We start from the raw sequence: 23853 nt of genomic DNA on the forward strand, positions 1-23853 counted from the left end.
TTTTTTTTTTTTTTTTTTTTTTTTTTTTTGTATTTTTGGTAGAGACGGGGTTTCACCGTGTTAGTCAGGCTGGTCTCAAACCCCTGACCTCAAATGATCCTCCCGCCTCAGCCTCCCAAAGTGCTGAGATTACAGGCGTGAGCACTTCTGGTGCGGCCCAGAAGCTCTTTTTTTCTATTCTAAAATGGTAACTTTAAGATTTCTGAGAACTTTGTGTCAAATCTTAGAACTAAGTTACTGAAGTATAGAGAAAAAGTTCACAATTCTAAATGTGCAAGTGGTCCAGGTGCGGTGGCTCACACATGTGATCCTAGCATTTTGGGAAGCAGAGGCAGGTGGATCACTTGAGCCCAGGAGTTCGAGACCAGCCTGGGCAATATGGCAAAACCCTATTTCTACTAAAAATACAAAAATTAGCTGTGTGTGGTTGTGTGTGCTGGTAGTCCGAGCTACCCAGGAAGCTGAGGTGGGAGAATCACCAGAGCGAGGGAGGTCGAGGTTGCAGTGAGCCTTGATCATGCCGCTGCACTCCAGGCTGAACAGCAGAGTGAGACCGTCTTTCAAAAAAAAACAAAAACAAAAAACATTGTGGGTAATGAATTTTTACTAAGTGAACCACCAAAGATCAAGAAATAGAACATTACTAGATTGGAGTATGTACATAGGAGTGGCATTGTTGATTTTAGAGGTATGTGCATGATAAAACTTTAGTATTAGATATTGTTGAACATTTTCCCAAAGTCGTCGTACCAATTAGCAGGGAATGTTCTGGTTACCCCACATCCTTGCTGGTGCTTGTCAGTTGAAATGTTTTTTGGCTAGTCTAGTAGAGGTACGGTAATATATCAGTGTGGTTTCATTTTGCATTTTCCTGGTACTGAGGTTGAGTATCTTTTGTTGACCATTTATATTTCCTCTTGTGAAGTGCCTGTTAAGTCTTTTTGCCCAGTTTTCATTGATATGCTTATTTTTCTTTGATTTGTAATACTTTATTCTGGATATGAGTCCTTTCTAGGATATATATGTATTGCATTTTTATTTTTTCTGTCTGTATTTTGCCTTGTCAGTCTTTTAATGGTGTTTTTTTCATGCCTGGAGATTTTTTTTTTTTTTTTTTGAGATGGAGTCTTGCCCTGTCGCCCAGGCTGGAGTGCAGTGGCGCGATCTCAGCTCACTGCAAGCCTCGCCTTCCAGGTTCATGCCATTCTCCTGCCTCGGTCTCCTGAGTAGCTGGAACTATAGAATCTCACCACCACACCCGGCTAATTTTTTTTTTTTTTTTTTTGTATTTTCAGTAGAGACAGGGTTTCACTGTGTTACCCAGGATGGTTTCGATCTCCTGACCTCGTGATCTGCCCACCTTGGCCTCCCAAAGTGCTGGGATTACAGGCGTGAGCCATTGCGCCCGGCCTATGCCTGGAGATTCTTAATTTGTGTGTGTGTGTGTGTGTGTGTGTGTGTGTGTGTGTGTGTTTTGTAAGATGGAGTCTCACTCTGTTGCTGGGCTATAGTGCAGTGGCGCAATCTTGGCTCACTGCAACCTCTGCCTCTTGGGTTCAAGCAATTCTCCTGCCTCAGCTTCCTGAGTAGCTGGGACTATAGGTGTGTACCACCATGCCTCGCTAATTTTTGTATTTTTAGTAGAGACAGGGTTTCACCATGTTGGCCAGGATGGTCTTGAACTCTTGACCTCATGATCCGTCCGCCTCGGACTCCCAAAGTGCTGGGATTACAGGTGTGAGCCACTGTGCCTGGCCTTTTTTTTTTTGGAGACAGGATCTCACTCTGTTGCCCAGGTTTGAGTACAGCGGCATGATCATGGCTTACTGCAATCTTGATCTCCCAAGGCTCAGGTAATCCTCCTGCCTAATTTTTTTTTTTAGGCTGGAACTACAGGTGAGCACCACCATGCCCAGCTAATTTTTGTATTTTTAGTGGAAATGGGGTTTTGCCATGTTGCATAGGCTGTTCTCGAACTCCTGAGCTCAAGTCATACACCAAACCTGCCTCGGCCTCCTAAAGTGTTGGGGTTACAGGCATGAGCCACTGTGCCCAGCCTGAGATTCTTAATTTTAATAAAGTATACTTTATCAATCTTGTCCTTTATGGTTACTGCTTTTTGTGTCCTGTTTAAGAAATCAGTGCCTAACCTGAAAATATGAACATATTTTTTTGTGTTGCCTTAATAACAATTTTATTTTACTTTTTGCGAAAAAAAAATATATATTTTTTCAGATAGGGTCTGAAGTGCAGTGGTGCAATCTTAGCACACTGCAACCTCTACCTCCTGTGCTCAAGCAATCCTCCCACCTCAGCCTCCTGAGTAGCTGTGACTACGACTACAGGCATATGCCACCACACCTAGCTAATTTTTGTATGTTTTGTAGAGACAGGGTTTCAACATATTACCCAGGCTGGTATCAAACTCTTGGGCTCAAGCAATCTGCCCTCTTTGGCCTCCCAAAGTGCTGGGATTACAGGTATGAGCCACTGTACCCATCCCCTACTTTTTGCATTTAAGGTGTATAATTTATGGTAAATTCTTGATGAATCGCAGGGGTCAAGATTCACTTTTTTAGGTCGGGCATGGTGGCTCATGCCTGTAATCCCAGCACTTTGGGAGGCCGAGGTGGGCAGATCACGAGGTCAGGAGTTTGAGACCAGCCTAGCCAACGTGGTGAAACCCTGTCTCTACTAAACATACAAAAAATTAGCTGGGCGTGGTGGCATACGCCTGTAATCCCAGCTACTCAGGAGGCTGATGCAGGAGAATCGCTTGAACCCAGGAGGCTGAGGTTGCAGTGAGCTGAGATCGTGCCATTGCACTCTAGCCAGGGTTACAGAGTGAGACTCCATCTCAAAAAAAAAAAAAAAAAATTTTTTTTACTTTTTTTGGAGGATACAAAACTGATTAAGATACTGAAAAAGATTTACTTTTTTTTTTTCCTTCACTTTTTACTGTATGGACGTCTGTTTGCTCCAGCACCATTTATTGCAAATACCATCCTTGTCCTCTCCACTGTGTGGCACTTTTTTTCATAAATCAGATAACAGTATGGTCAGCTAATTTATGAAATTAGTGTGGGTCTGTTTCTGGATACTTTGTTCTGTTTTATTTGTGTATTTGTTATCCTTGCACTAATATCACTGTATTAATGTAACTTTATAATAAACCTTGATATGTGGTAATATAAGCTCTCCAACTTTGTTCCTTAAGGTTTTCTGGGCTGTTCTTGGCTCTTGGCATTTTCATATAATTTTCAGAATCTGCTTGTCAATTTCCACAAATTTTGGAATTAGAGTTGAATATATATAAATTTGGAGATAATTGATGTTTCAATATTGAGAGTCAATTTATGAACATGGTATATCTCTGTATATAGGTCTTTTAAGAATTTCTCTTGGTAATATTCTGTTTTCTGTGTAGAAGCCTTGCACATTTTTGTTACTTATTCTTAGGTATTTGATGTGTTTTGATGTTATTGTAACATATTTTAAAACATTTGTGACCTGCATGTAGAAAAACATCTGATTTTTTTGCAGGGTGAGGGAGGGGTGGCACTGGGATTATTTTAAACTAATCCGAGACATCATTTTATCAATAAATTCTAAATCTTTACTCTTTATTCATGACCTAATCCAAAGTACACCTTCTGTGTTCTAGTATTTCCAGCTAAGTTTTGCATGGTGTTATTTTTTAACATGGTATCGCCAGTGTGTTGGACCAATTAAAGATTTATATGGTATTTAGTATATTGATAGTCATTGTGTTAGGCTCTGGGGATACAAAACTGATTAAGATGCTGCTTCTGCCCTTAAGGAGCTCGGAGTCTAGTGGGGATAGTAGAAATTAAAAAAAAAGATCATTATCTTCCACTAGGAGAAGTACTATGATGGAAATTGGCTTGGCAGCATGCAGAGGGGTATCTGAATCAAATCTAGGGGAGGGGAAGAGGGTCTATGCTTGGCTCCCAGTGTTCTGAGAGGTGGACAAAGGAAGTGGGCTGTGGGCAGGGGCTGTTTTTCATGAAACACACTTCTGTTTAACCCCTTGGCTTTCAGCCTTGAGCCTCACTTTACTTTTCTTGAGTCTGGAGTCTCACCAGGTGTATTAGTCTGTTCGCATGCTGCTATGAAGAATACCCAAGACTGGGTAATTTATAAAGAAAAGAGGTGTAATTGACTCACAGTGCCATATGGCTGGGAGGCCTCAGGAAACTGACAACCATGGTGGAAGGCACCTCTTCACAGGGGAACAGGAGAGCGAATGAATGCCCAGCAAAGGGTGAAGCCCCCTGTAAAACCATCAGATCTCGTGAGAACTCACTCACTATCACAATAACAGGGTGGGGGAAATTGCCCCTGTGATTCAGTTATCTCCACCTGGTCCTGCCCTTGACATGTGGGGATTATTACAATTTAAGGTGAGATTTGGGTGGGGACACAAAGCCAAACCATATCACCAGGTCAGTGTTTCTAGAAAATAAATTTATGAGATAGGAATGGTGGCAGAGGAGGGAACCTAGAGTAGAGTGCAACTGTACCTTACATAGACTTTAAACTATTTACTTTCTCTTTAACCCCATGCCTCTCCACCACTGACCCTATACCTGGGAACTCCTAGGCTCCTAGATCCTGAGCCTTTCCGGGATTCTGTGAGTTAGCCAAATCAGCTTGCTTTTTATTTTTTAAATTAAAAAAAATTTTTATATCACTTTATCCAGCAGTCTCCTGAGCCAGAATAGGCTCAGAGAGACTCCCTCAGCTTGTTTCTTGATTGTATTACCTTTTGCATGCTGGTAGGTTCAGCCTCCTCTATTCAGTCATTTATTTCTCTATTTCTTCTTATTTCTTGGGTGCCATATCTGTTCTTATCTCTCTGAGAATGTTAAAAATCATTTTCTTAAACCTTCCTTTTTTTTTTTTTTTTTTTTTTGAGACGGAGTCTCAGCCGCCCAGGTTAGAGTACAGTGGTGTGATCTCGGCTCACTGCAGCCACCATCTTCCGGGTACAAGCGATTCTTGTGTCTCAGCCTTTCAGGTAGCTGGAATTACAGGCATCTGTCATCATGCCCAGCTAATTTTTGTGTTTTTAGTAGAGACGGAGTTTCACCATATTGGCCAGGCTGGTCTTGAACTCCTGACCTCAGGTGATCCTTCCACCTTGGCCTCCCAAAGTGCTAGGATTACAGGCGTGAGGCACTGTGCCTGACCTAGACCTTCTTTTCCTTGCATAGTTTCCTCCAAGTTACTTTTTTTCCCTATTTGATATAGTCTTATTAGTAGAGGCCCTCCTTGGAAGACTGGTAATCCTTGGTTGTCTGTTCATGATTAAGAGTGGGCTACTGAAAACTGATGGGAAGTCCTGAACTTGTAAGTAGGGCTTAAGGACTTGTAGTTTTACCCTATATTCTAGAGTCTACAGCAGTGATTCTCAGCTTCGGCTGCACATTAGAATCACATGGAGAGCTTTAAAAAAAAATCCCTGCTGCTAATACGTCAGAATTTCTGAGAATAGGTCCCAGGTAGCGACAGTTAAAAAAAAAAAATTAGGTGTGGCTACATACAATAAAATGCACAGAATTTAAGTGTATAGTTTGATTTTTACCATGTAGCTGACACAAGATGGAGAGCATGGCAAAAAATTCTAGAAAATTCCTTTATATCCCTTTCTTCTGTTGTCTCACTCCCAGCTCAGAGGTGACTACTATTCTGATTTCTATCTCCGTAGTTTAGCACCAGTATTTTTTAAAGCTGCCAAGATAATTCCAGTGTGTGGCCAAGATTGAAATGATAGGTCTGGGTGGATTGTTTGAGGCTATCTCCAGTGTATTTATCTTTCCTTTTGTCCCGGTCATATTTTCCAGAGAGTATCTTCCAGTTTTCTGTTTGGAGAGTTGAGATCTAGTGTCAGTATCTGGGAACTCAGGAAAAGAGGGTTGGGTAAGGAGGAGCCATAGAACATTTAGTATATGGGCTCACACAACCTGTCTCTGTTAAGATACCTATGTCTTCCACCTTGTATGGTTTACCCTCTTGAGAAAAGAAATCTGTCACCTGCCACATTGAGGGTGGGGCAGCTTGGAGGAAATCTGGGTTTCTAACTGTTCAGCATTCGCTTGCTCTTTTCTTTTAGTCCCCCTTCCCCTCTTTGTTCTGGCAGTTCCTGAGCCTTTTGAGGAATCTGTGGCATAAACTGGTTTGTTCTTAGTTGTCAGCATTGCTGGCTTAGAATTTGACCATCTTTGGCAGGGTGCAGTGGCTCATCCCTGTAATCCCAGCCCTTTGGGAGACTGAGGTAGGCAGATCATGAGGTCAAGAGATTGAGACCGTCTTGGCCAACATAGTGAAACCCCGTCTTTACTAAAAATACACAAATTAGCTGGGCATGGTGGCGGGCGCCTGTAGTCCCAGCTACTCAGGAGGCTGAGGCAGGAGGATTGCTTGAACCCAGGAGGTGGAGGTAGCAGTGAGCTGAGATTGAGCCACTGCACTCCAGCCTGGTGACAGAGTGAGACACCGTCACACACATACACAAAAAATTTGGCATCTTTGACTAGGTCAGTTATCCAGCTGCTTTCGAGCTTCCAAAATTTTATTGCTATTGTCTCATTCTCCCTGTCCTAATGGGGTGTGTCCTAAAAACAGAACAAGCAACAATTACACAACTTTCTTTATCCTTGTTTCAGTAAAGTTTTGGGAGAAAGCAAAATTAGATGTGTGTGTGTTCAATCTGCCATCTCACCCTGGAAGTCCACTGTATGCTTTCCATTATACAGAAACTTGTTGCCACCTGTCCTCCATTGTTGTCTCCTCCTTTTAAATTTCTTCCCAGTTGTCTGAAAAGAGTGTCAGGAGGTAGAGGACCTAAATATTGGTCAAGCTGTCATATCTTTAGCAGTCTCAAAATTCTTTTCAGAAGTACTCGTCCCAGGATGTTACAATCTCAAGATTGGAAGTGATTTTGAAGATGATCCGGTTTAACGAGCTATTGGATACCTTCTCTAAAGGAATCGTCCAGCCTAAAATGTGAGAAACTCGTGGTAAGAGGAGATGAGTGCCTGGAGAAATGGATTGGGCTGTAGATCTCTACAAGGGATCTGAAAATCCGTGTGTGCATTAAATGTTGCGTGAATAATAGATCTTGCTTATTTGTAATATATAATAAAATTTATTAAAAAGTCATAATGGGCCGGGTGTGGTGGTGGCTTATGCCTGTAATCCCAGCACTTTGGGAGTCTGAGGCAGGTGGATCATCTGAGGTCAGAAGTTTAAGACCAGCCTGGCCAACATAGTGAAACCCCATCTCTACTAAAAATACAAAAAATTGGCTGGGCACGGTGACTCACGCCTGTAATCCCAGTACTTTGGGAGGCCGAGGTGGGCGGATCACGAGGTCAGGAGATTTGAGACCATCCTGGCTAACACATGGTGAAACCCCATCTCTACAGAAAATACAAAAAAATTAGCCTGGTGTGGTGGCGGGCACCTGTAGTCCCAGCTACTTGGGAGGCTGAGGCAGGAGAATGACATGAACCCAGGAGGTGGAGCTTGCAGTGAGCCGAGATCTTGCCACTGCACTCCAGCCTGGGCGATGAGCGAGACACCATCTCAAAAAAACAAAAATAAAAAAACAAAAAAACCCCAAAAATTAGCTGGGTGTGGTGGCGTGCACCTGTAGTCTCAGCTACTTGGGAGGCTGAGGCAGCAGAATCACTTGAACATGGGAGGCAGAGGCTGCAGTGAGTTGAGATCACACCACTGCACTGCAGCCTGGGTGACAGTGAGTGAAACTCCATCTCTTAAAAAAAAAAAAAAGTCATGATAGTTTTATCATTTCAGTTAGTAATGCTTAAATCCAATCATGGAGAGAGGTAGTACTCAGAACTTTTTATTTTGAGAAAAGCTTCTAAACTAGAAAAATTTATCAGCTATTATTAAAGATTAATAAGGTTGTGGAGATTTTAGTGTCTAGTTAACATGAAGTGAATGATAAAACCACCCATTGAAGTCTTTATTTTAATTATCTCTAATAGCTTTGTTATTCTTTGACATTCTATATTTTTATTTTCTTTAAAACACTTACTAACTCAGTAGCTTCCCAAATGCTGCTCTTTGAGTCAGAGTTTTTACCATGAAGTTCATGATGAAATAGAAATGTTGTCAATGTTTATACAATTTATTCACCTTTAAATTATATCCATCCTTTTTCTGTATTAAAATGCCCTTTTTCTTATGAAGTTGTGATTCTAGATAGTAGTTAGATTTTTCCTTCTAATATTTGGCAAAAAATAAAAACCTGCGAGCCCTACATATTGCTTTTCAAATTAATTTTTTTTTTTTTTTGAGACGGAGTCTCGCTCTGTCACCCAGGCTGGAGTGCAGTGGCAGGATCTCAGCTCACTGCAAGCTCCGCCTCCTGGGTTCACGCCATTCTCCTGCCTCAGCCTCCCGAGTAGCTGGGACTACAGGCGCCCGCCAACACGCCCGGCTAATTTTTTGTATTTTAGTAGAGACGGGGTTTCACCGTGTTAGCCAGGATGGTCTCGATCTCCTGACCTTGTGATCCGCCCGTCTCGGCCTCCCAAAGTGCTGGGATTACAGGCTTGAGCCATCGCGCCCGGCTCAAATTAATTTTTAACAAGTCTTATAAAATACAAAAGTCTGCTTCTCACTGCACAAAATCTCCACTGGCCTTTTCTTTCTACCACAAGTTAATAACAGTCAGTCATGTGTTGTTTGACAATGGGGGCACGTTCTGAGAAATGAGTTGTTAGACAATTTCACTGCTGCATGAACATAATGGAGTACACTTAGACAAACCTAGATAGTAGAGCCTACTACCCACCTAGGCTATATAGTATAGCCTTTTGCTCCTAGGTTACAAACTTGTACAGTTTGTTATTGTATGGAATACTGTAGGCAGTTGTAACACAGTGGTACTTGTGTATCTAAACAGCAAAGATACACCAAAAATACTCTATTATAATCTCGTGAGGCCACCCTCTTTTTTTTTTTTTTTTTTTTTGAGATGGGGTCTCGTTGTGTCTCGTAGGCTGGAGTGCAGTGGCGCTATCTCAGCTCACTGCAACTTCTGCCTCCTGACTTCAAACTATTCTCCTGCCTGAGCCTCCCAGTAGCTGGGATTACAGGCGCACACCACTACGCCTGGCTAATTGCTACATTTTTGTTAGAGACGGAGTTTCATTATATTGGCCAGGCTGGTCTTGAACTCCTGACCGCGAATGATCCACCCGCCTCAGCCTCCCAAAGTGCTGGGATTACAGGCATGAGCCACTACGCCCAGCCAGGGCCAGGATATGTGGTATCCATTAACTGAAATGTTCTTATGTGGTGCATGACTGTATTTTACTTTTGTGTTTGTGTATAAAATTCAAGATATCAATCAGATGACATGGGAATTTTTACTATCTCTAATGGTGTTACGATAGTCCTTCCTCATTGGAAGAATGTAGATTAATTAATTGTTGTTAGAACCTGTTGATAGTGACCCCATAAGTTTGCTTGCAAAGTGCCATCTTGTGTCTCACTAGGTATTGCTACTAGCCTGGTATGTTTATTTGTTGCATTTTTAGCTGTTTACTTCAAGAGAGCTTTCTCTGCTTTTACTGTTTGCAGTTTATCCTTTTAAGTGGCCAAAGACAATGTGGGTTTAGTGGCTTGTTAATTGTTCTTTGTGCTCATCCAACTCTGAAAAGTGTTCCCTAAAGTTTGTGAAACTGGCTGTTATCTGGATTTTCCTTGTTTTTGCTATTTAGTGTCTTGTAAGTTTGTTATCTGGACTCTTCGTAAGTAACTACTAGCTCCTTTGTTCTTGAAAGGGACCTTGATGAGAGATAGGAACAAAACTTGCTTTATTATGGATAAATGCTTTTTTTGTTTGTTCATAGGAAAGTATAAGCACTGAGATAGAAGGAAGGATGGGAATTTTGTCTCTGAGTTGGTGCTCAAATGATTATTTGCTGTTGTCTTTGTCCTGAATCTTTTGTGTATCAGAAATGAATCCAGGATGCTCATAAATTATGCTAGTGACTTTATCAGAACAGCATTAGCAGATACTGTATAAAAGTGTAGCTTTAATGATTAATTATGTAATATATTTGAATGAAATACATGAGAAAGGTAGAAGAAAAATGTAATATCTTCAGGCATACCAGAAATCAGGATGGTTTGGAAAACTGAGCATAATTTGATGGTGAAAGGACCTTGAAGTAAATTGAAAATGAATTTTGGGGATAAGTCATGAATAATGTAATGTCTTTGAATACAGTAGTTCTTTCTTATCTGCAGTTTTACTTAACTGTGGTCAATTACAGTCTGAAAATATTAAATGGAAAATTCCAGAAATAAGTTATAAGTGTTTTTGTTTTTTGTTTTTGTGTTTTTTTGGAGACAGGGTCTTGCTCTGTTACCCATACTGTAGTGCAGTGGCGTGATCATGGCTCACTGCCGCCTTGACCTCCCGGGCTCAACCAATCCTCCCACCTCAGCCTCCTGAGTAGCTGGGACTACAGGTTTGTGCCGCCACACCTGGCTAACTAAAAAGCATTTTTTTTTTCTCATAGAGATGGGGTCTTGTTATGTTGCGTAGGGCTAGTCTTGAATTCCTGGCCTTAAGTGATCCTCCTGCCTCGGCCTCCCAATGTGTTGGGATTACAGGTGTCAGCCACTGCACCTGACCAATTTAATGAGTTTTGATTCACCTATGTGAATCATTTATATTGTAGTTGCTTTAATCCCCATTGTTGTGATTGTTTTGTTTTGTTTTTAGAGATGAGGTCTCGCCCTGTTTCCCAGGCTGGAGTTCAGTGCCGTGATCATAGCTCAGTGCAGCCTTGAACTCCTGGGCTCAAGCAATCTTCACGCCTCAGCCTTCCAAGTTAGTTGGGACAACAGGATTTGTGCCACTGCACTTGGCTAATTTTTGGGGGTCTTGCTCTGTTGCCCAGTCTGGAGTGGTGATATATTTTACCATAGATTAGTTTTTCTTGTTCTTGAACTTCACATAAGTACAATAACAGTGTGTATTCTTTTGTGTCTGCTTCTTTTGGTCAAAAAAATGTTTTTGAAATTCATCAATGATCTTGCACATATCAATAGTTCTTCTTAATCCATGCATATTAATTCATTGTCTTAATCCATGCATATTAATACATTGTATGAATATAACACAATTTATTTGCTCCATCTCCTATTTGGCTATTATGAATAAAGTAGCTATGAAGGTTTTTTTTTTTTGGAGACAGAGTTTTGCTCTTGTTGCTCAGGCTGGAGTGCAATGGCACAATCTGGCGATCTCGGGTCACTGCAGCCTCCGCCTCCCGGTTTCAAGACATTCTCCTGTCTGAGCCTCCCGAGTAGCTGGGATTACAGGCATGTGCCACCATGCCTGGCTAATTTTGTATTTTTAGTAGAGATGGGGTTTCTCCATGTTGGTCAGGCTGGTCTTGAACTCCCGACCTCAGGTGATCTGCCTGCCTTGGGCTTCCAAAGTGCTGGGATTATAGGTGTCAGCCACCATGCCTGGCCCTTTTTTTTTTTTTAAGATGGTGTTTTGCTCTTGTCGCCCAGGCTGGAGTGCAATGGCGCTATCTCGGCTCAGTACAACCTCCACTTCCCAGGTTCAAGTGATTTTCCTGCCTCAGCCTCCCATGTAGCTGGGATTACAGGCATGCACCACCACTCCCGGCTAATTTTGTATTTTTAGTAGAGACAGGGTTTCACCGTGTTGGGCAGGCTGGTCCTGAACTCCTCCTGTCCTCAGGTGATCCACCTGCCCCACCCTCCAAAAGTGCTAGGATTACAGGCATGAGCCACTGCACCCGGCCGCTATGAAGTTTTGACTGTGAGTCTTTTTGTAGACATATACTTTCATTAATCTTGGATAAATAAATAGTGGTGGAATTACTGAGTCATAGGGAAGATGTATGTTTAACTTTAGAAGACAATGCTGAACAATTTTCCCCAAGAAATTACACCATTTTACATTCCAACCTGCCATCTAGTTGAGTGACAAATCAGAATTGAGTTTTAGAAGGATTATTTTGGGACAGTGGGCAGGCTGGTGCAGTGGATCATGCCTGTAATCCCAGCACTTTGGGAGGCGGAGGAGGGTGGATCACGAGGTCAGGAGTTTGAGACCAGCCTGATCAACATGGTGAAACCCCGTTTCTACTAAAAATACAAAAATTAGTTGGGTGTGGTGGTGCATGCCTGTAATCCCAGCTACTCAGGAGGCTGAGGCAGGAGAATCGCTTGAACCTGGGAGGCGGAGGTTGCAGTGAGCCAAGATCGCACCATTGCACTCCAGCCTGGGCGACACAGTGAGACTCCGTCTCAAAAAAAAAAAAAAGAATATTCTGGTACAGTGGGGTATAAGGCTTGGAATAGGAAAAACACACAGTAAAGTAATACACTTGAAAATTGATGTGTTCCAGCCAGGCGTGGTGGCACACGCCTGTAATCCCAGCTACTTGGGAGACTGAGGCAGGAGAATTGCTTGAACCCGGGAGGCAGAGATTATGGTGAGCTGAGATTGCATCACTGCACTCCAGCCTGGGCAACAGAGGGAGACTCCGTCTCAAAAAAAAAAAAAGAAAAAAGAAAATTGATGTATTCCTTATCCAAGGAATTGGTAGGGAGGTAGATAAGCTTATGGATTCTAGTGCTATAAGGACATGAACTCCTTAGACTTGATATATGGGGTGAGGATAAGGTAGGGATCAGGTGACCCCTATGTATCTGTGATAGGTTGCTGGATGTTGGAACACTGTGGAGGAAAAGGTTTAAAGGGAAGGAGTAATGAATTCCATTTTGTTTGTAAGTAGTAATTGGGGGTAAAAGGAAGTATGAAATATCTCTGGGAGTATGTGTAGGAAGGATAGAATGGAATTGGAATGTTGGGGACCATTAACATTTAAGAAATGAACTGAAGAAGAGTCTGCATAAGAACAAAAGGAGTAGCCACTATAAAAGGAAACCAAGGAAAGTGATTTAACAGAAGTTAAAAAAAATAGAACTTTTAAGAGGGAGGGAGGGACTGGAATGTTGTTAGTGTGAGTAAAAATACAGACTTCTGGCCGGGTGCTGTGGCTCACTCCTGTAATCCCAGTACTTTGGGAGGCCGAGGCGGGTGGATCACCTGAGGTCAGGAGTTCAAGACTAACCTGGGCAACATGGTGAAACCCTGTCACTACTAAAAATACAATTACAAATTACAAAAATACAAATACACATTAGCTGGGCGTGGTGTCAGGTGCCTGTAATCCCAGCTACTTGGGAGGCTGAGGCAGGAAAATCACTTGAACCTGGGAGGCGGAGGTTGCAGTGAACCAGGATCGGGCCATTGCATTCCAGTCTGGGTGACAGATCGAAACCGTGTCTCAAAAAACAAACAAAAAACCCCAGACTTTTGGAGGTTTCTTTTTATATCTGTTAAAACTTATAATATCATGTTACTTGTCCCAGTAGTTATACTTTATGAAATAAATCCTAGAGAAACGTACACATGTGGAAAAATGTGTTTAACATATATTAATAATAGTAAAAAATGGGAAGCACCCCAAGTATCCATCAATAGAGGATTGGTTAAATAAAGTATAGTACATTTGTGTGATGGAATGCTATACAGCTTATGGAATATGGTATATATACTTTGTTACTTTCCGGTGCTGCTGTAACAAATTAGTACAAACTTAGTGACTTAAAACAAATTTAGTCTCTCACAGTTCCGAAGGTCAGAGTTCAAAATGTTTCACTGGGTTAAAGTCAAGATTGTAGCAGGGTTGGTTTCTTCTGGAGGCTCCAGGGGAGAATCTTCTCTATCTTCTGGAGATGTGTTCCTTGTATTCCTTGCATTGCATTCCTTGGCCGCATCCTCCATCTTCAAACTCAGCAGTATAGCATTTTCAAATTTTTTCTGTTTGAGCCTTCACATTGTTTTTTCTCTCATAAGGACTTTTGTGATTATATCAGGCACAACCCAGATAATTTAAGATAACCTCCCATCTCAAGATCTTTTTTTTTTTTTTTTGAGATGGAGTCTCACTGTGTCATGCAGGCTGGAGTGCAGTGGCGCCATCTCAGCTCACTGCAGGCCCCGCCTCCCGGGTTCATGCCGTTCTCCTGCTTCAGCCTCTTGAGTAGCTGGGACTACAGGTGCCTACCACCACGCCTGGCTAATTTTATATATTTTTGGTGGAGACAAGGTTTCGCCATGTTGGCCAGGATGGTCTCCATCTCCTGACCTTGTGATCCGCCTGCCTCAGCCCCCCAAAGTGCTGGGATTACAGGCGTGAGCCACCGTGCCTGGCCTATCTCAAGATCTTTAACTTAATCACAGCTGCAAAGCAACTTCTGCCATATAAGATAACATAGTCACAGGTTCCAGGTATTAGGATATGGAGCTCTTTGCCTGGTTCAGGTAGGGTGGCAGGGGTACGTGGGGAGGGGAGGAATTAATCTTCATGTCGCAAATACCGACAAGGACAGAAGATCAAAGTACGTTAAGTAAAATAAATTGTCAAGGAGTTATGTAAAATTTTCTAATTTTATAAAATCTAAAAAATTACCTATATACCTATATGTCATATGTATTATTAGAAAAGAAGTCTTGATGAATGCATTACCATGTTGTTAACTGTGACTGTCTTTGAGAGAGAGATTACAGAGTACTTGGACTTCCATTTTTTTCTGTGATATTTGGATTCTTAACATGTATTTTGTAATCAGAAAAATCAGAATAAAAGGAGAGAATGGTACTGGGGCACATGTTGCAGAGAGATCAAGTAATATAAGGACTGTCAAGTGTTTAGTTGATTTAGCAACAAAGAGGTTTTCAGTAAGTAACCTTGGTTAAGTGTGGTTTCAGAAAAATGGTAGAATAGAAGCCAGTTTGCAATGAAAAAGTGGGAGGTGAGAAAGGAAAGAGTGAAAAGTTAAACATTTTTTGTAGTTGCTTAGCTATGGGGAAGGGAGGATACAGTGAGACACAGGGTACTTTGGGGGATGTAAGATCCAGCGAGATTTTGTTTTTGTTTTGTTTTTTTGAGACAGGGTCTTGCCCTGTCACCCAAGCTGGAGTGCGGTGGTGCATTCGTGGCTCACTGCATCCTTGATCTGCTGGGCTTAAGCAGTCCTCTCACCTCAGCCTCCCGAGTAGCTGGGACTACAGGCATGTGCTGCCATATCCGGCTACTTTTTGTATTTTTTGTAGAGATGGGATTTCATCTTGTTGCCCAGACTGGTCTTAAACTCCTGGGATCAAGCAATCCACCTGCCTTGGCCTCCCAAAGTCCTGGGATTACAGGTGTCAGTCAGTAACCACACCCAGCCAAGATTTTTAAATATGGTGGAGGAGCATGAAACTGGGAAGAAGGGAGCAATCACCTGAGCTCTAGGAGAGTCCAAAGAGCATAAGCTCTGACGGAAGTCTTCTGACTTTAGACAGAACGCTTACTTGCCTGTGGCAGGTGAGAACTAGAGAGGTGTGAATATGTGTCAGAGTTAAGTGTGTAACACTTTAGATTCCTTTAATATCAGATTTTAAAAAATCTCTTGCAGTCCTAAATGCTTTTTTGGCATTTTCTGAAAGTCAGTTATTGTGTAGCTATGTATCTTTAGTCTTGCTAATGTATTCTCATTGTATTGACTTGTCCCAGAAATGTGTGATTGTTTCTGTAGCCTAGTATATGGAGCTCAGGGAATTAAGACCTTAGTTTTCTATTATAGTATAACATTTTGAGAATTTTTTTACCTGTTATATTTGAAACTAACCATTGCATAAAATACATGCTTATGTGAGTTCTTTTTTTTCGAGATAGGGTCTCGCTCTGTTGCCCTGGTTGGAGTGCAGTGGTGTGATCTTGGCTTATTGCAACCTCTGCCTCCCAGGTTCAAGTGATTCTCTTTCCTCAGCTTCCCAAGTAGCTGGGATTACAGGCGTGCACCACCATGCCCAGCTAATTTTTGTATTTTTAGTGGAGACAGGGTTTTGCCACATTGGCCAGGCTGGTCTTGAACTCCTGGCCTCAAGTGATCCACCTGCCTTGGCTTCCCAAAGTGCTGGGATTACAGGTGTGAGCCACCGTGCTCTGCCAAAAAAATCTGCTTTTTTGAGTCTGTATAAATTTTCTCTGAAATGTTACAACAGGAAAGCGTTGGAATTATTATATAATTCAAGGAAACCAAGGTTCAAAGAGCTTAAATAGTATCTCATTGTGGTTTTGATTTGCATTTCTGTGATGGCCAGTGATGATGAGCATTTTCTCATGTGTCTGTTGGCTGTATGAACGTCTTCTTTTGAGAAATGTCTGTTCATATCCTTTGCCCACTTTTTGATGGGGTTGTTTTTTTCTTGTAAATTTGTTTGAGTTCTTTGTGGATTCTGGATATTAGCCCTTTGTCTGATGAGTAGATTGCAAAAATTTTCTCCCATTCTGTAGGTTGCCTGTTCACTCTGATGGTAGTTTCTTTTGCTGTGCAGAAGCTCTTTAGTTTGATTAGATCCCATTTGTCAATTTTGGCTTTTGTTGCTGTTGCTTTTGGTGTTTTAGACATGAAGTCCTTGCCCAAGCCTATGTCCTGAAGGGTATTGCCTAGGTTTTCTTCTAGGGTTTTTATGGTATTAGGTCTAACATTTAAGTCTCTAATCCATCTTGTATTAATTTTCATATAAGAAGTAAGGAAAGGATCCAGTTTCAGCTTTCTACTTATGGCTAGCTCACACCAGTTAGAATGGCAATCATTAAAAAGTCAGGAAACAACAGGTGCTGGAGAGGATGTGGAGAAATAGGAACACTTTTACACTGTTGGTGGGATTGTAAACTAGTTCAACCATTATGGAAAACAGTATGGCGATTCCTCAAGGACCTAGAACTAGAAGTACCATATGACCCAGCCATCCCATTACTGGGTATATACCCAAAGGATTATAAATCATGCTGCTATAAAGACACATGCACACATATGTTTATTGCGGCACTATTCACAATAGCAAAGACTTGGAATCAACCCAAATGTCCATCAGTGACAGACTGGATTAAGAAAATGTGGCACATAGACACCATGGAATACTATGCAGCCATAAAAAAGGATGAGTTTGTGTCCTTTCTAGGGACATGGATGTGGCTGGAAACCATCATTCTCAGCAAACTATCACAAGAAGAGAAAACCAAACACCGCATGTTCTCACTCATAGGTGGGAACTGAACAATGAGATCACTTGGATTCGGGAAGGGGAACATCACACGCCGGGGCCTATCACGGGGAGGGGGGAGGAGGGAGGGATTGCATTGGGAGTTATACCTGAGGTAAATGATGAATTGATGGATGCTGACGAGTTGATGGGTGCAGCAACATGGCACAAGTATACATATATAACAAACCTGCACGTTATGCACACGTACCCTAGAACTTAAAGTATAATAAAAAAAAAAGAGCTTAAATAACTTGTCAAAGCCACGCATCTTGTTAATAGAACATAGTACTTTACCTGCTGAGATGCAGAAGACCTTTAAAAAATTATTTTATTGATATTTAGTATATTTCTGCCGGGATTCCCTGATTTTTCACATGTATCTTTTATCCAGTTTTCATTAAGATAGAACATTTTTTCCACCTCATAATTTCATCGCTCTTTTCTTTTACCTATACAGTAGTTCCCCCTTATCCTCAGGAGATACATTCCAAAACTGCTAGTGATACCTGAAACTGTGGATAGGACCAAGCTCTATGCATAGTATGTGTTTACCTGTTCATACCTACCTATGATAGAGTTTTATTTATAAATTAGGCACAGTAACAGAGTAAAGACAACAATTAATTATTACTAGTCAAATATTATTGAGTGAAATAAGGATTACTTGAACACAAGCACTGTCATACAGCAACAACAGTGGATCTGATAACCGAGATGCCTACTAAGTAACTAACAGGTGGATAGCATATACAGTATGGATACACTGGGCAAAGTGATGATTCATGTTCCAGGTGGAACAGGACAGATGGCATGTAATTTCGAATTGATGAATTGGATTTTTTTTTCTTTTTTTTTTTGAGATGGAGTCTTGCTGGGTCGCCCAGGCTGGAGTACAGTGGTGTGATATCAGCTCACTGCAACCTCCGCCTCCCAGGTTCCAGTGATTCTCCTGTTTCAGCCTCCCGAGTAGCTGAGATTACAGGTACATGCCACCACGCCCAGCTAATTTTTGTATTTTCCATAGGGGCAGGGTTTCACCATTTTGGCAGGCTGTTCTCGAACTCCTGACCTCAAGTGATCCGCCTGCCTTGGCCTCCCAAAGTGCTGGGATTATAAGCTTGAATCACCGCACCCGGCCGAGAATTAATGAATTGTTTATTTCTGGAATTTTCCAAGTAATATTTCTGGACCAGGTTGATGGCAGGTAGCTGAAACCATGGAGAGTGAAACCTCAGATAGGGAGGAACTACTGTAATTAAAGTAATTACCTGTGTAATTAAAGTAATTAAAATGAGTAGCATTAAAATAGAGTTTTTAGACCTTTGCTGTGATCTAGGCACTATTTACCCGTTTGGAGGATTATATTGAGATTCTTGTTGACATTTTAGGATTTTTCAAAACAGTGGTAATTCATTCTTATTTCACATCGAGCAGGGAATGATAATGCTGTTGAGCATACTTAACACAGTGCTCGATATATTGTGTCTACTGAAATTTAAAATTCATATAATATATGCTGTATTTTAAGAGTTACTTGTTCTGAATTTGTATTTTTAAGCACTAGCATGAAACATAAGGAAACAGATATTTTAATACCTTTGCTGCTGTCAAGAAAAAATTGTGTGTGGATATCCTTTTTTTTAAAAAACAAAATGAAACAAAACAATTTTGTTGTGGCATTGGAAGGTTGAGGTTAGGGAATAGGCTTAGCTCCTCACTTGTGAGCTTGAACAGCTTAGGTATAACAATTTTAGGTGCAGCTTAAATAATCAAATTTCAGTTTTCCAGTGTTCTTATTCAATGTATTTTATTTATTTATTATTATTATTTTTTTTTTGCAGGGTCTTAATCTGTCACCCAGCCTGGAGTGGAGTGGCATGATCATAGCTCACTGTAAACTTGAACTCTTGGGCTCAAGTAATCCCAAGTGTCAGACTCCTGACACTTGGACAGACTCGTGTGTGAGACTCCTGAGTAGCCAGGACTAGAGGCACATGCCACCATGCCTGGCTAGTTTTTAAAATATTTTTTTGTGGATATGAGATCTCACTATGTTACCCAGGCTGGTCTCGAACTTGTGGTCTGAAGCGACCCTCCTGCCTTGGCCTCCCAAAGTGTTAGGATTACAGGCATGAGCCACTGTGCCCCGCCCTTTTCCCAGAGTTTTAATACAAAAGGATTTGTGGGGAAATCAGTAATTTGGTAATACAGCAAAATGGTTCATGTAATAATAATTCCTTCTCTATGAAGGAAGGCAACTTTAGGTTTGGTAGGGAATCTAGCAAAATTCTGTGTTGAAAATAATTTGATTGTAAAAAGAATTGATGCCTGGGAAATAAAGTGGCATAGTGTAGTAGAACATGGATTTTGTTTCATGTCTTTGTTGTTTATAAACTTTCTGGGTCTTTTTTTTTTTTTTAATCAGAAAAATATGTGTCTTGACATATACTGTGTAAAGTTGGTCATGAGGAGTGGAAATAATAGCATGTAGTGCCTAGAATAGTACTTGCTATATGTTTTGGTGGTCAGTGTAAATAGCAGCTATATTAATTTTGTGATTATAATATTAAAGGAAAGCGAAATGCATAAAGCAGCCAGCCACAGTGGCTCACACCTGTAATCCTAGCACTTTGAGAGGCTGAGGTGGGAGGATCACTTGAGCCCAGGAGTTCAAAACCAGCCTGGGCAACATGGTGAGACCCCATCTCTATTTAAAAAAAAAAGAGAGGAAGGAAAAAAATGCAGAAACCTCAAATGAAATTGAAGATACATCTAAGGAATATCTGGTAGCAAAATTGATTTCAGTTTTGTTGAATTACCAAATGGTTAAATATATTACTGAAATTGCCTATATGACAGTTTTCTTGTGGTAATATGGAGGATTATATTGTCCACCTTATAAAACTGATGTATGTGCTTAAAAATATTAATTATTCTGTTCATTGGATGATTTAGGTTGGCCTAGTAGCAGAAGAGGTCCTGTAGCAGAAGAGGTCCTGGGTTTGTATAATTCTTTTATAGATTGTGTTTACCGAAGCGTATAACATTAAATAAGACATAATTTTTTAGCATGTAGGAAACTTACTTCAGATTCACAGACCATGGTAATTTTTGTTATTTGTAACAAATAAATTGTAATTTGTTATTTATAGTTTTTTTTTTTTTTTTGAGACGGAGTCTTGCTCTGTCGCCCAGGCTGGAGTGCAGTGGCTGGATCTCAGCTCACTGCAACCTCCGCCTCCCGGGTTCACGCCATTCTCCTGCCTCAGCCTCCCGAGTAGCTGGGACCACAGGCGCCGGCCACCTCGCCCGGCTAATTTTTTGTATTTTTAGTAGAGACGGGGTTTCACCGTGTTAGCCAGGATGGTCTCGATCTCCTGACCTCGTGATCCGCCCGTCTCGGCCTCCCAAAGTGCTGGGATTACAGGCTTGAGCCACCGCGCCTGGCCTATTTATAGTTTTAAAATCATTATTTCTTCATAAGAAATAAGTATAACCTAGCAATGAATATACTGGACATATTAACTTGAAAAATCTTTTAATACTAGGTAGTAGATTAAATGGCTGGTTAAAGTATTTCATTAAGTATTTTTGAGTGAAGTTGCACTTGTATAATTCAAAAGGTTTCAGATACCAAATAAATGCTAATTCTTCAAGGTAATTGCATGCTCTATCTCGTATAGTTTTGGATATCTTGAAATAAGTTTGGTAATCAGTATCACCAGCTGCTAACTCTGGTTTTATTGAATCTAAGAGTATGGCTGGTATTTTTCCTTACATGTAAGGACCAGGAAGAGGAAGTTTAAAAATGTGTTCTGTCTCAGAGTAGAAACGGAATTATGGAAAGACTTCTTGCCACACCTGTGGTCTACTATCATTTTAAATATTCCTAGATTAACAAACATTGAAAATGCTAAAACTGAGTAATACTTCATTTATTCATGTGAAATGCCTTGATCAGATAACACAAAAATATCAGCAGTACTCAGATGTTTTGAACTGTTGCAAAAATGAGTGTAGGTATATGTGGTAACTTTGTATGTAGCTCAAGATATTTCTGAGCTGTTTAGCTGGTTTAGGGGTTTTATTTAGCTGGAGAGCAGTGCATGTGGTACTGTTTAGTAAAGTTCTCTAACAGTGAATATAAATATAAATTTGCAACTAAAACACAAACTCATACTACTGGAGCATTAAATATAAAAAATTAACCACAAACTTGACATTTTATATTTAGTTTTTTTTTTTAAACTTAAGTCCTGTAACCAACATAGATTAGTTTAGTGTTTCTCTTACCCTTTGAAAACTTCCATTTGCCTCTGATATAGGTGTATAATTATGATGTGGTAGCCATTTGATGCTTTTTCTCTATTGATTTTCTCTCATTTTCTCTTCTTCCTTTCTTTTTCTTTAGAAACTGTTGCTTATAGTTTATGAAGTTAAGAGGTTTCCTTTCATTTAAATTCTATTTATTTATTTTTTAAGAGACTCCCTTTGTCACCCAGGCTGGAGTGGAGTGTCACAATCATAGCTCACTACAGTCTCAAACTCCTGGTCTCAAGTGATTCTCACTCCTGGGCCTCCCAAAGTGCTGGGATTACAGGTGTGAGCCACCATGCCCAGCCCCAAATGTTAATTAAATTAATTAATTTATTTTTAAAGACAGAGTCTTGTTCTTTCACCTAGGCCAGAGTGTAGTGGCATGATCATAGCTCATTGCAGCGTCAAACTCCAGGGTGCCAGTGATCCTCCTGCATTAGCCTCCCAAGTAGCTGGAACTACAGGCACACACCACCATGCCCGGCTAATTTGGCGTCTGAAAGCACTAGGATTACAGGTGTGAGCCACCATGCCTGCCTCAAAATGTTAATTTTAAAGTCAGGAAAATTTCAAATGTTTCTGTTTGGGTTTATAGGGTTTATATTTAATACAAAAATTATAAAAATTTTTGTTGATATTCTTGAGACCTTTAAACGTTTTTATTTTATATATATATTTATTTATTTATTTGAGACAAAGTCTCACTCTGCTGCCCAGGCCAAGTACAGTGGTGTGATCATGGCTCACTACAATCTTGACCTCCCAGGCTCAAGCAGTCCTCCCACCTCAGCTTCTTGAGTAGCTGGGACCACAGGCCTGTGCCACTACACCTGGCTAATTTTTAATGTATTTGTAGAGACAAGGTCTTCCTATGTTGCCCAGGCTGGTCTCGAACTCCTGTACTTAAGGGATCGATCCTCCTGCCTTGGCCTCTCAAGGTGCTGGGATTACAGGTGTGAGCCACCATGCACAGCCCCTTTTTTTTGTTTTTATAGATTTAGGGGTACAAGTGCAGTTTTCGTTACATGGTTATATTGTGTAGTGGTGAGGTCTGGACTTTTAGTGTAGCCATCACCCGGATGGTGTATATTGTACCCAGTAAGTAACTTCTCCTTCCTTACCTGCCTCCCACCCTCCCACTCTCAGACCTTTTAAAAAATACTAGTATTACTACATTGATGTAGCAGAAAATTAAGTGTAGTCTGTAATAGGCTGTTTTCAGGTAAGTTAGGAATTTTCATGTTGACAACTTCATTTTCAAATATAATGTCTGCTTTAATATTTTAGTTAATAGAATTTCTTAAATAGGTAATAGATTAGTTTTAGGCAGGCAGTAAAATCCTCAGGGTCATGACATATTCTGATATGCTGTGTTTTGACTTTTATGTTCTACAGTTAGTTTTAGCTTACCTTCTTAGCAGTGATTTATAGTTGTCAGAACATTTAGGGCTGAATGTTTAGTATCTTGGCTCTATCATTTGTTAATTAGCTAAGGGATCTTGAGTAAGTTGTTTAACCTCTATAAGCTTCAGTAAAATCTATCTCAGGGTTATGGTGAGGATTAAATAAGATAATGAATCTAAAGTCTTGTCACAGTCCCTGGCATGTAATAAAGCATATAGTAAATGATGGTGGTAGCAGCAGCAGTAATGTATCATTGTGTACAAGTTTTGTTTTCCTGAAAGTTAGCTGTAAGGCAGGAAGGATCAGAGAGAGATAGAAATATGTTATATGCCTACAGATAATCTTAACTTGGAGAAACATGCCATATAGACATCTAAGGAAAGATAATTGTCTGTCGTGTTACTATTATTTCCTCTTTTTTGCCTTTCTCTGTAATTCCTACTCTTCTGTTTTTTTATTTCTTCTGAAGCCAGTGCTTTGTGTATCTTTGCAGCTTCCATCTCTCTTTGATAGTTGTTAGCCTAAGTAAGTGAAAGACATAACTTGAAATTCTTCTTTTTGGATATGTTTTAAAACCTATATTCCATTTTAATATCAAGTATTTTGATAATACTTATAATATGTAAGACATTGCATGGGTGTTTATTCCCATTTACAGAATTGGAACAACAATTCTTATAACCTGTTAAAAGATTGAAGGTAGATATTACATTTGTACTAGTCTTAAATCCTACTGTAATAAGATATTTGTACCAACCTTAAATCTTACTGGAACTAAGCCATGTGTTATAGCACACATCTGTAGTCCAAGCTGCTTGGGAGACTGAGGTGGGAGCATTACTAGAGCCCAGGAGTTTGTGACCAACCTGGGCAATGCAGCAAGACACCATCTCTTAAAAAAATCTTACTGGAAC

The 23853-nt window shown here is 40.6% G+C and overlaps 1 protein-coding gene across 2 annotated transcripts in view; it reads left to right on the top strand.

Annotated features, from left to right (window-relative positions):
• EVI5 (ecotropic viral integration site 5) overlaps positions 1-23853 on the top strand; it is a 281488-nt gene that overhangs the window by 1884 nt on the left and 255751 nt on the right. The window contains exon 2 of one of the 2 annotated variants that reach the window (XM_023231039.2): positions 6920-7029. The exons of the other annotated variant lie outside the window; for it this stretch is intronic. The gene's annotated coding sequence lies outside the window, so the exon portion shown is untranslated. The remainder of the gene's footprint in view (positions 1-6919; positions 7030-23853) is intronic. 2 annotated transcript variants of the gene reach the window in all.

Source organism: Piliocolobus tephrosceles, chromosome 1, assembly GCF_002776525.5.
Source record: "Piliocolobus tephrosceles isolate RC106 chromosome 1, ASM277652v3, whole genome shotgun sequence".
Taxonomy (NCBI): domain Eukaryota; kingdom Metazoa; phylum Chordata; class Mammalia; order Primates; family Cercopithecidae; genus Piliocolobus; species Piliocolobus tephrosceles.